This window comes from Haemorhous mexicanus, chromosome Z, assembly GCF_027477595.1.
Source record: "Haemorhous mexicanus isolate bHaeMex1 chromosome Z, bHaeMex1.pri, whole genome shotgun sequence".
Classification (NCBI taxonomy): Eukaryota; Metazoa; Chordata; class Aves; order Passeriformes; family Fringillidae; genus Haemorhous; species Haemorhous mexicanus.
Genome location: NC_082381.1, coordinates 77,167,445 through 77,180,804, shown reverse-complemented (window position 1 = coordinate 77,180,804; position 13,360 = coordinate 77,167,445). Strand labels below are relative to the sequence as shown.

Below are 13,360 nucleotides of genomic sequence, written 5' to 3'. Positions count from 1 at the left end.
CAAGCAGTCAGTGTGTTCAAGCAGGACAACAGGACAAAAACTGCTTCCCGCTGACCTTCTCCACAAGTCACTGTTCTTTTTCTCCTTAATTCTCTGGAAGCATCATAAAAGATGTACAAGCCACCAAAACCAGGGTAAATGTGGTTTTTGTCTGTTGCCACAGAAACAGCTCCATAGTTAGGAGAGTATAACCCGTCCTGGTAGAATATCCTCTTTATTAGTGACATTCTACCTGCATCAGAATCAAGCTTGTGATAACCTCTGGAGGAATATAATCCCACTGTCATTCCTGTTAGCAAAGTCTTATCTGATCTCTGTTTTTCCTTTTCCTGTGCTGTTACTGGTGTACTCGGAGTTCATCAAATTTCCTGTGCTATTTAAAGAACTTCTTGGGCTGGTGCATTATTTTAAGCCTGCCTCTGAATGCTTTAAAATACCAACAGGAAGCACTTACCCTACACAAATCATAGTTACTGTACATTGCTCAGTTCATACAGGGATACCAATTTGGCACATTTCATATATATATGGGATAAGGTATGAAACCAGAGGATTCTGGACCGCATAACATTTTCATTTTCTGCCCACTCTTCAAATATACTTTCCATATTAGGGAACCCTACCACAACTGCTTGGGAAGGTCTCTGAATACAACTTGGGAAGTGGCATGAGTGTCATGCTGAAAAAAGTTGTGTTGTAGTTATGTACTAAGGAAAATGTAGTTATGACTAAGGAAAATGAGAACTGTGACTTCTGAAAGGAACTGGCAGTGAAAACAGAACTGTGCTGTGCCAGGATCTTTTGGGTCCACCACTTGCAGAGTTATTTCATCCACATGAATCTGAGATCTTCTATTATGTGTGTTCTGCTTCAGCTCAGTTATAAAACTACTCACACCAGGGCCCCCAAAATTATTTATCCCTAGGTCAATTTCACATGATCTCTTTTGTCCTGTTGAGTCCAAACAAGTAGAATGTCACCTTATTTGAAAGTTTTATGAAAGCTATTTTTTCCTATCAAGTAGGAGAAATTATGGCTTATTATTTATCTGATGAATTTGCATGGAAAGGTTCTAAGGTTCTTTGCAAAAGCCAGCAGGACTCCTTACTGCTATGTGTCCTGGATCTCAGGCTGCCACTTTTGAGAAAGAGGAGTAGCCTGCATGCATAGGATTTCTTTCAAGCGTGACTGTAGGAGGATATAGGCCAGGTGTTTAACAAACACACATGGTATGAAACCACCACATATGAAAGAAAATCTATTTAATACTTACTCATTGCTGTAGTGACATTTGCATTTTTTTATTTTTTGGGTCTCTGATATTTAAAATGAAAAGCAAATAATAGGTCAGCTAAACCCAAACCAGGTTGTTGGCAGCTGGGTTCCTGAGATGGAAAGATGCCAAGAAAAGCTGATTCCTGAGTGTAAAAACAAGTATCAGGAACAATGAAACAATTTTTCTCAGCTATTCTTCTTGCGTAGGAGGCATGTACCTCTATAGATCCAAAATCCTCCTGTAAATGTTAGTGCTGTCATGTGTGTTAATTCCTCAACAGCTTGCAAGAACAGCAACATCCAAAGATAAGCTGGAAGTGATCTCTTCCCTACGAAAATCCACTTTCATGTGCAAGGGCAACTTTCTTGCCTCGAGCTTTAACAACCACAAATGCACACAGTTGCTCTCCAGGCTAACATATATAGAATATCATAATGGCTAAGGTTGGAAGTGACCTCTGGAGGTCATCTGGTCCAACTCCCCCACTCAAGCAGGTCACCACTTGCCTAGGACCATGTAGAGTTACATGGGACATGTAGACTATTAGAGTCTCTGAGGCTAGAAACTCTACCCCCTCTCCAGGGAGCCTCTTTCTGTGCTCAGTGAGCCTTACAGTAAAAAAGGAAAGTGTATCCTGCTGTCCAGAGGGAACCTCCTGTGCTTCAGTTTGCGCTGATACCCTCTCAGCCTGTTACACAGCACCTCTGAAAAGAGCCTGGCTTCATCTTCTTTACAGATTCTCTTCAGGCTTTATACATGTTGATGTGATCCCTCCATGAGCCTTCCCTTCTCCATGCTGAATATTCCCAGCTCTATCAGCCTGTCCTAATAGGGGCAATGATCTAATACGTTAATTACCTTAGTGGTCCTTCTCTGGACTCTCCAGTACTTCTGCACAAGGCTCTTTATTTCCAGCAATAACAAAGAGCACCCTATGGGGTCATTAAAGTTCTGTTTGCCATCACAAACATGCTGAAAGAGGTAGGGTATGTAGAATTCCCTCTTAGTTATAGTGGAAGGAAAGGTTAAAGTGCCTTCCAGTTCCTGATGCAGTGGTCTGCTCTCTGGCACTGCAGACAGTAGTGCTCTCCACATGCAGGACCCTCCTGTCATGAAGGCATGCTGGCTCTGAGCACGACTGCATTGACCTTCTGGTGTTTTTCAGTACCTCCCGGAATAATCTTCTTCATAACCTTACCAGACACTGAAGTGAGACTGAGAGGCCTCTCTTTTCCTGGGTCATCCTTCCTGCCCTTTCAAAAGCTGATTCTCTTGCCTTCCTTTCTGTTTAGGATTAATCTCTTCCCGCCTCCTAGCAACCACTTGCCATTATAAATCCAGCCAAGACAGCCTGTAAACATCCGCTGTGTAAGTACCTAATGCAAGTGGAGTTAATGAACTGTTTGTAAGTACTGTTCCCTCTAGCTAGAGCAGACTGAGATCTGCACCACACATGCCTCTGTCAGCACTCTCAGGAATGAGATCTTGAGATTATCAGCAAACACAGCAACTGATAACTTGTGCTTGAGTAACTAGGGAAAAATATGCATTTCCCTTGACATACCAAATCCAGATGGACTTGCTGAGGACCATATGAATGCCTTACAGGGCTGTTAAGGTGCTAACAGAAATATGTTCATCCATGTAACCAGAGTATCTACATTTGGTACTTATTTATTCTAGGATCCCTCTATTATCAGGGTAGATATGGAGAGAAATTTAGATCCAAATCTGAGTTGGTCTTTGGGGCTGCCCCTTTCTCCACAGTGAGTTAAAACAGCTGGACTGACTTGGACATCTCAGCATCTGAAACTAGGTAGGATGAATCTGGGTGTATCTCAGGAATCCCTTTTCTTTCACCTGTATCATTAACTCTGAATAGGAATAAGCAAAGGATGTCTAACCAGGTTATTGTCATCTGACATTTCCTCTGCCTAATTTGAGGACCTGAACTGCCTTGAGCATCTCCAAGATGCACCTGTATAGAATCATTCAACCACAGAGTAGTTTGGGTTGGAAAGAACCTTAAAGATCATATAGTTCCAGTGGTTGCCTTGGGCAACCATTATGTCATGTAAAACTGTGATCAATGTAGAGGCTACTGAAATGTGAACATTTACATTACACAGTTTATTTAGCCCCTCCTGGGGATGCCCTGTTACATTCTAGCCAGCTGGGTTTGCAGGAGGAGGATATCTACTCTGCTTGTTTTATTGATGAAGTAAAGTCATTCACCTTGTAACTGTCTGCCAAATCAGTTCTTCACACTCTTTCTAGTAAGAGAAAGTTTAGCAAAAATATTAGTTTAAGAGGTTCCCGCCTCTTGACCCATAGCATGGACCAAAGTTCTTTTGATTGTGCTAACACTACTGTCTGTGCAATCACATTATAATGTAGATCAATGAACAATTAATTTTAAAATGAACCCTTCAAAACCTGAAGATTTCTTGCACTTCAGATTGTATTTAAGAAAGCATATGCCACTGTAATAAATAATGAGGATGTTGTGTGGAAAAATCTGTTATAATTTTCAGTTGGATTCAGATCAGGTTTACTCATTGGCTTTGGCAAGCGAACACTCAGGTCACACAAAGAGCACTGTAAGTAATGGATAATGCAGTAAATTGCATGTGGAATACTCCAGAGAGCTCAGACAGGAAAGGTGGGATTCATCTCACTTCATGTTACACCTCTGCAACAAGGATCTCTGCTCATTTACAGATAATGGCGAGAAGCAGCCTTTTAAAAAGGTGATTAATTTCAGATGATAAGATGAATTGTGTTCTGCTAAGTGCCTGTTTCTCACCACTGATTGTAAGGAAGTGTGCAGTGACTAGCTCAGTTCTGGGCATCTGTGTTATCCACAGCTGTGAATTCCTGCCTGCCTTTCCTGGCAGAGAAATGTCACACTCCTGTGTGTGCATGCACAGGCACACACACACACGCACACACCTACACATACCCATACACACACAATTCATTCCAAGATAACATACTCGTATGTATGTGTTAGTTCCCATGTATAAGCCCTCTGATTTGCTGCCACTTCTCTTCATAAAGTGAGCATGATATATGTTGCAAATTATGTGAGTTCTTCAAAGCTGAGAAGAAAGGCAACAGATCAGGCTTCCTTCTCTTGTCCAAGTCCTCCAACTTCACGCCTGCTCACAATTAGCAGCTCTCAACTGCCAGCAACAGCTCTCTCCTTGCAATCAGTTACTGGGGCTGGCTAAGCACAAAATCAAAGCAGCAACAAGTGTTTCAATTAGCATAAAAGACAGACAGTCCTTGGATGTCCATGCTGCAATAGGGAGTTTAAGCACTCCTCCTGTGAGCTACATTAAATGATGTAAGGATGTACAAACTCCAAATGTCCAGTGTTCTCCCTTTAACTAAGAGGAAATTTCAAGTTAAAGTTAGCTAATAACCATGTGGTGAGTCAGAGGTTGTTTGCTGTGTATTCTCCTTGCACAAATGTGGGTACTGTTTGCTGTGTATTCTCCTTGCACAAATGTTCATATCTCCTTCACTATGCACTAGTAGTTGGTAGAGAACTAACTACTGTTAGTTAGTGGGTACTGTTTGCTGTGTATTCTCCTTGCACAAATGTTCATATCTCCTTCACTATGCACTAGTAGTTGGTAGAGAACTAACTTCCCTTTCCTATGCCTTGGGACTTAATCCACTCATTTCAGTCATCTAAACAGATGGAGGTTCTAGGGCTGAGACAACCTCCATACCTAGAGGTATCTCTTCAATCTGCATTATTCAGTCTGAACTTCACTGTGCTCCTCTCTCAGCCTGGAGGCACTAACTGTGTTGGACCTGCAAGACTGAGTGGCATCAGAAAACCTTCCAGTACAGTTTCATCAGCAGAAGTGAAAGTTATTCTCAGGTTCTCCAGCATGTGGAGATTTCTGGGCCCACCTAGCTTCTTCCTACAGAAATATAAGGGATGAAATAAAATTTTTACCTTCTTCCTGCTTCTTTTCTATGTATTTGGCCGAAACCCAAGTACACAATATACTGTGACATTGCTTGTCAGAATGCTTTCCTGCCAAAGTAATTTGCAAACTCAAAATATACATCACAACCCCATTGCAAGGTGAAAAGAAAACTAAAAAGCTGGCAAAAAACCACCACTTGTTGCAGCAATTTCATGTGGGTCAGAGCTTACATTTGGGTCTAACTATTTTAAATGATGGGTCAAAGCAACACTGATGCAGATGACAGGATCTCCATACTCCCATCAGTGTGAATGGGGATGGAGGCTACTCTGTACTTACACAATCCTTAACTTCGATTGTGTCACCCCTCAGTCTCAAAAAGCCAAACTCTTAAAGTATTTAAAGCAGCAGAGTAGGGACTTGTAAGGTCTCAAAAGCATTTACATCTCCACTCCCATCTAAAATCCCAGAGGTTCAACCTGACTTTAGATACCTACATACTCTTTTAACATGGCTTTAAATATTGCACATGTAATAGAAATCCCAGAGGCTGTGATTCTCCATGTCCTGAACAAACACCCTGCCTCCAGAACTGGATCTTATCCCTTCTACAGTATCCCACTGTCTCCCTGTAATGTCTGCAGACACTGTGGCACCATTTGGGCAATCTCTAGTGGTCGTCTTCTCTGCCAGTTCAGTGTTTGTAATTTTTATTTCTTCCTGGTTTTGAAGTGGCTTATCTGGCATGATGTTATTACAATGTTATTATTTGCGGGCCCAATGAAAGTATGATTAAAGAAAAGAATATAAACAGGCTTTGGAAAAAGATGTAATTTAAATTCTTGTTGATAAATTTAATTCCTCTGTAGTCTACCACTGAGTTTAGAATTAGAGGTGGGCCTCAGTCAATTTCAACATCTGGACCCACAGCCACAGGATGAATTCATCCTTTAAAAGTCTTTACAACAGAATAAACTACTCACTTACTTAACCTTAAACTTTCCAGAAATTGGTACATTCAGATGTCATTGGGAACTGTGAAGTGTCAAGCAAGAGCCCAGAGCCCTGCTGCTCTGCAGTTATTCCTGACTTTATCTCCTGGGAGGACCCTGGGTGATGATGCTTTCCAGAGTTACAGAGTACATCAGAGGAACAGTCAGAAATTGCCCACTGGTAAAAATGAAGTGTAAAACATCTTTTCTTCTACTACTACTACCTCACCTGAAACTCAACTCTCTCTTTCAGTGAATGCTTGAAACAGAAGGAAGAACTTCAAGCCCACTAAGTACAGTCTTCTGGGAACTATCAGATTTATTCATTATGAATTATTCTCGGCTGCCCTTCCTGGGAGGAGCAGGATGAAAGAACCTATAAGCTTTTTGTAATTGATTTGTGATGGGTCAGGTTCACACAGCATAAAATAAAATAAAGAGCCTTCTATTAGGCTGAAGTAACCCAGTCACTAGTGCAAGGAAAAGCAAACAAAGAGCTTCCCTTAGCTCAAACACTGTGGTATTCTCAGCCTGTGAACACTGTCTGACTTGCTGTTATGCACATATAGCCAAGCTCTGGCCTTCCCCACGTTTGTCTTTTCAATAGCCACATCCTGGCTGGCCCGCAGTGCACAAACCCAGCACGACCACCCGGGCTGGGAGTGTGACAGTGGCAGATGCAGGAGGGGGAACAGCAGCTGTGGGCAGCAGGGAAAAGCACCCTCTTCAAATGTCATAAACTGCTGGATAAAAGATGCAGACACGGAAAGAGCTGGAATCCTCCAGGTCGAGGGCATTCTCCTCTCGCCACCAGCTTGGCTGGGAGCCACATTCCTGCATTCCTGGCTCTGCCACAGAACAAGCCAGTGTTGTAGAGGCAAAGGCCAAATGCTTTGTTGTGGGTAATGTATGTCAGGACGGCTCAAACAAAAAGCCAAAGTTTTACAGTTCTTCTGCTGGCCATATCCTGCGACCTGAATTTCACAAATTATTACTAGATTAAGTTATTCTGTAGCCTCTTTTGATACAACCCATTGAATTTAAAATTGTTTCTCTTAAACTGGGAAGAATTTCCTTGGATTAGAATACATCCTTCCTTATTGAAATGTTTATGAATTGATTTAAAAATGCCATGACACTGGGACATCAATAATTTTCTGCTGGGATTACTATACACCCTTTTACCTTGCAAGTTGAACTCTGAGATTCACCATTACTTCACACAAAATATGACAGGAGACTCACACTTTCATCAGCAGTTTATATGCCACTAAAGCCTGTCTCTTTTATGTGCTGAAACAGCAGAACAGATAAGGAGTAGGAACATACACAGTGTTCTGGTATTTACTATGTTTTAGCCAACCATGCCTTAGGTAAATTACCCATCTACCTGCTTTCCAAGGGGTGAGAGATATGGGATTTTGGTATTTGGACATGGTGTTTTCATGCTATGTGATGGCTAAGGCACACAGGCAAGGGAAAAACTGGGAGGCCGGATGCATTCTTCACTATATTCTCTCATAAACTCCTTTTCTTCTTCACTTATAAACCCTAGGGAATAGAGAATTTGCCAGTACTGCCACTACCATATAGGATCTTCCCTGGCTAGGTGTGTAGGGGAAAGGAGAGACACATCAGACTGTCAAAATGAAACTTCATGATTACAACACAGATACCCTGGAACCCAGAAAATTTAATAACTTAAAAATTTACTGCACTTTTTCTTTTGGTATAGTGTCCTTAGTGGTGGCACTTCAGGGAGAAACTAGGCTGTCTTCACACCAGTAAACAGATCCAGGAAACTTGTGTGATTCTTGATGGGCTGCCTTCACTGTTGAACTGTTCAGGCAGTGGGACAGTGGAGCATGGCTTTGGCTGAAGCCAAGTGGGGGTCTCCCAGACAATTCCCAGGATTCAGTCACAGCTAGTGGTCTGGGTACAGACAACAAATCTTGGAGGGCAAAATTGGTAACTGGATAGACACAGCTACTCTCCACCAGTTAAACTCAGTGCCAAAAATAATTTTTTTTTTCCCTATTACAGGATATTGCTAGTCTACATTTACTGTGAAAAACCTGGCCTTGTCATGCTGAAGACAATTGATAGAAATGGAATTTTAGAAGGTTTAGCTTTCAGGTGCTTTTTTTCGTTCCCCCTGTTCCTTCTGCTCTCTCTCCCCCCCTGCAAAATCTGTTAATACATTTCATGTAGTTGTCTAAAGCATGTTAAAATCTGTGAGTTATTTGGGTCCTGATGAGAAAAAGGAGGTAGGTTTAGGTCTAGGGCACTGAGGGTGGGAGAGAGAGAGAACTGTTGATGATGGAAATTCTGAGAGAGCAGGATGGACAAACAGCAATAATCAGAATGGATGTTTTTGTGTGTGAGCAGTACAACTGCAGTTTCTTTTTAAAAAGATATCCACCACAGGCTCATTTACTATGACCTGAACCAGAGAATTGCATATGCCTTTATTAATTCTTTTTTTTTTTTTCTGCTAAAGTGGACAATGCAGGACAATTTCAAACTTTTTTTTTTTTTCCAACCAGTTTCCCTTCAGTTTTTCAGTCTGAGGAGACTGGATGAAAACTTTTGAAAAAAGTTTGTTTTCTGAAATATGATTTGAACCAAAGGCCATTCAGAATAATTTTCTTCATGGAAACTGTTCTATTTTTGTTAAATTTGATAACAGCTTGTTTTTACAAAATAAGACATCGATGCCAAATTGAAGCTGGCAATATAATTTAAAGAAGTGTCACTCTAGATATAAACAGGAAATGTTTAGAGTGCTGATCCAATGATTAATGAATGTTTCCACATCTATATAGCAGCCAATTTTCCCTTTCCTTGGAGATTACTCCATTACATAAGCTACAGAAGGGCCAGAACTTTGGTTCCATGTATTGAAGTATACAAAAAATACTTCAGTACAAATGCTGGCATGGTTTTCTCCCTTTGAAATAAATTACAGGCATCTTCACTGACTCCAATGGGAGTGAGAACCAAGCCAATGTCTGAAAGTTTCTATGCTCACACCTCTTTTTCAGAGCCAAAGCATTTTTCTTCTGCAGGATTTTTCAGCCTTCCTCCAGTTCATTCATAGACACCACTCCTTAAAAGTCTGACTGTAGTTTAGTGAGAAACCCCTCACTTTCCTCCCTGTTAAACATGATAAGGTTTTTTTGCTGAAAGAGGGATTGAGCAGTTCTGAACCCTATTGTATGGCTCCAGCCAGACACCCACAATAATCTTTTTTGGCTGGCCCTAGTCGAAATACACATTAAAAGGGAGCCTAACAACAGAGCCCTCTAGTTGCCCGAAGAGTACCAATTTACGATAACAATAGCAAAGGGCAGAACTTGTTAACTAGCACATGCTGTCCCCAGACCAACAAACCAGTGAAAAGAAAAAAATAAAGGAGGATGTATTTTTGTCATCTTTTCTATTCTTTTTGTAAGGACACAGAAACCTCAGGCACCCAAGGGAGCCCAAGACCTTCAGGACAGCTGCTTAACTTAGCACTTTAAGTTGCAAGCCAAGCATATCAGCATTCATTTGGTGTAATTTCTGAGAAGCAAAAACTGCACTGACCAGAGCCTTTGTAGGCAAACTGAAAATAAATATCAGGTGGAAGAAGAACAACATGCTAATGTTTTTCTAGTGAACTCATAGACAAGTTCAGACTCACCCTTGAGAGCCAGCCAGGTGCTCCTAAGTTTCTGCAAGGTGTCAAGAGAGCTCTGCTTATGCTGGAAAAAGTAGGAGGGAGGAAAACTTCACAGAAGACAGGATTACAAGTCAGCATTTGGTTTCATTTTGTCTATCCTTTTTGGAGATGTTTTTCTTCAGTTTTTCAAGCCTAAGACTGCCTTATTTCTGCTTTTGCCATATTCTGGATATCCAGGCTCTCCAGTAGCCCTTTTGTGAGGAGGAGAAATCTCTATATAAATATTCACCTACAACACAAAAAGTGTCTGAGGTAATGACTTGGCAGAAAAACTCTCTTATGTAAGAGGAGTTGCCCCAACCTAAAATGTCTCTACCACATAGCTTTCAGGAATGAAGGGTGTTTAAAGTTAATAACTCACTGTGTAATCTTTAACTTGCAAAAACGTGATTGTTCATAACTGAAATGGGTTGCCTTAGGAGAAAAAAAAAAAAAAAAGAAAATGGCATACATAACCCTCTTTATTAATGCTAGGTAGGAAGGAAAACCTGTATGTAATATATGGCTTTATTTTGTAGGAACACATGCGTTAAATATATATTACATATTTATTCTGTGGATGTACATAGCAGCTAAATACTCCCATAAAGGACCTGATCTCAAACTTGCTGAAGTCCATGGAGCTGCTATTGACCTGAATGGCTTTGGGTAACTCCTAGTCCTGAGTACTTAAATTTAGAACTTAAATCTCCAGTAATGACCCTAACATGATGACTTAATTAAGGCTTCAAACTGAAGTGAGACTTAGGCACTCTGAAAGTCTGGCTTATTTCTCGAGGCACTTTGACTCAAACTGCTTCTCTTCTAACCAAAAGACTGCCTCACCTATATGAAAAACATTCCAAGGCCCTTGTTGCTGTTAGCAATGACACTGACTTTAATTTGCAACAAAGTAAATAAACTGAACTCTGTGTTTATCCTTTCTATTTTCCCTGTTCCGCTTGAGTGTGTGGGAATGTGTGTATTTTCATTTCTTTATTTATTTTGTGATCACTTTTTGCTTGCTGAAGCCACAGCTTTCAGAGTCATACCTGAGTGTTCCCAATATAGTAAGACACTATTTCAGGGAACAGAAAGTTTTATTCTCCCTGTTCAAAGAGATTGGCCATGTTGTCATGTATCTGTAGCACAATTTCTTTTTCAAGTACAGACAGTTATTTGCTCCACTACATCCCAGTAGACAGCTGTCAGTTTAATTGTCTCCTTCTCATTTAAGCAACTTGAGCCATCCTACTAGCATAGATGTAGGAAATAATAAAGCTCTAGGACTCTGACTTAAAGAATGGGGTGGCATTACTGCCATACATAAAGTTATATATTTGGAGGGAAAAAAACCAAAATATATTAATCTGTGCAAAATAGCAGCATATTCAACCCAAGAGTGAGGATGCACTGCTTTTAGTCCCATATGAGCTCATAGGAATACAGAATTATTCTGTATTGGAGCTCTTTTGTTCCCTACCAACCACGAAAATATTCTGCAATAAAGTCTATGCAGTATTTTATGCAGAAATGAGATTGAAATCATGCATTTGAAATGTGGCATAGATAGTTTGAGTTCTCCCATAATTGGAACAGAGTAATTTGGAAGGACAGTGGCAACAGTGCTTTGGATAGACCTTTCAGGGTACAGTGAGGACTGGCTGCTCCTTAAGGGAAGAGGAGCCAGGAGTTAAGCACAGTACAAGTCTAGCAGGGCATAGCCCAAACCCCACCCTGGCCAAGGAAGATGAGCAGCATGGGCTCAGAGGTGGCAGCCAGAGTCAGCAAAGGATCCAGAGTCAGCAAAGGATCCAGAGTCAGCAAAGGATCCAGAGTCAGCAAAGGATCCAGGTGAATTCATGGTAGTATGTCGGGTCTGATGGTAAGGCATGAAGTAAATCCACAGATCAGGACCAGGATAAGATTTGATGAGGGCATCCCAGGGGAAGACACAGCTCAACAATCATGGAGCAGGTCCAGAGTAATGAGACAGGTCTGAGAACAAGCAAGGGAATCATTCTGCAAGCAGGGATCATCAATGGGATCCACTGCTAGACTGGGCTGTGGCTGAGCCAGAGATCAGAATTCCCATAACATAATTCCAGCAGGGACTAAATCCCTGACATGAGCTTTAAAGAGGCACCTAGCTGCAGGGGCAGAATGTGTGTGGAGGCCCCAGGTGAGGATAACCAATGCAGTTAAGGCCTGTGGGTACACCATGGGGACATGGGGACTGACAAGATCCTGTCTCAGTAGCCATAGTCCGGAGATTTAACTGAGTGATTCAGTCTGTAACTACTGATCCTGCATGTATGAGGAATCAGTTCCTCCTAAATTCACCATCTGATAGTATGATTTTTTTATTTTAAACCACATATAATATTTTAGATATTTTTGTGAGTTTATTTATATAAAAAAAGTATAGTGTAATTTTAAAGTAATAAAAATGTGACTTGATTTTTCCTTAACTATTTTTGTACTTCAGCTTGGCTCATTCCTGCCTCCTGCTCAGCCTTCATTCACTCTCATACTGACATTATTGGAAGAAAATTCATTTTCAGTGGCAAAAGAAAACATTTTTTCTCCATGCCCTTATAACCATACCACTGTTTTTGGTGGATTGAGCTATCTGATGTTCATGGTCAATCAGCCATCTGCCTCACAAGAATCCTCTCCAACTGAATATTTGGATGCAAGCTTCAGTCAAAAACTATTTCAGAAATAGAGATGTCTGGTCAGCTACTGCACAGTGTTTTTTCCTGCATGCTCTAAAGAAGGGTTTTATGATGGTATCCAGCCATGACCTTGATAATGAAACACAGACTCTCCATGACAGGAACACCACAAGTAGCTCTGAAGCAGGGTCAGAGAAGAGAACGAAGACTCAAGAATAATAACAAAAAAAAGCTGTAAGAGATTGGTTTATCTCTAAACTTCAAAGAACTTAAGAGCAGGTTTGTGTGCACACAACTTTCTAATACTTGGTTCTGTGTTCTTTCTAGCATGTCTGGTTTGAGTCTCCAAATAAACAACCCAGTATTTCACAGTAGTGTTTACAATCAGCTCTCTCATTTCAGGCTCTCATTCAGAGTTAAACTCAATCAAGAGTTCAAGAATGCAGGGTCTTCCTTTGGAATTGTCACAAAGATTCCATGCTTATTAATATTGACTTTGTTTCAAGATACTTCCAGTTACACCAAGTACCATCTCTTTTGTTTATGTGTTCATATGACACAGGCACAGGGTGTATGGCATTGTTCTGGGAAACCCTGTCCTATGCCAGTATACATGAAGGCTAAAGGTTAAAGGAATAGCAGAACTTGCAGATTTATGGCCATAATAAGATCTTTTTTCACAAGATAAATTTTGGACTTGAGGAGCTACTATGTTCCTCTACATCCAGCTGGAGCTTCTACACTAGTCAGAAGGAGCACAGTAG

General features: G+C 40.9%; 1 protein-coding gene across 1 annotated transcript in view; it reads right to left on the bottom strand.

Moving 5' to 3' along the window:
- Positions 1-10,108, bottom strand: part of LIFR (LIF receptor subunit alpha) — an 87,055-nt gene extending 76,947 nt beyond the window's left edge. The window contains exon 1 of the mRNA XM_059836759.1: positions 9,901-10,108. The gene's annotated coding sequence lies outside the window, so the exon portion shown is untranslated. The remainder of the gene's footprint in view (positions 1-9,900) is intronic.
- Between the last annotated feature and the right edge of the window lie 3,252 nt (positions 10,109-13,360).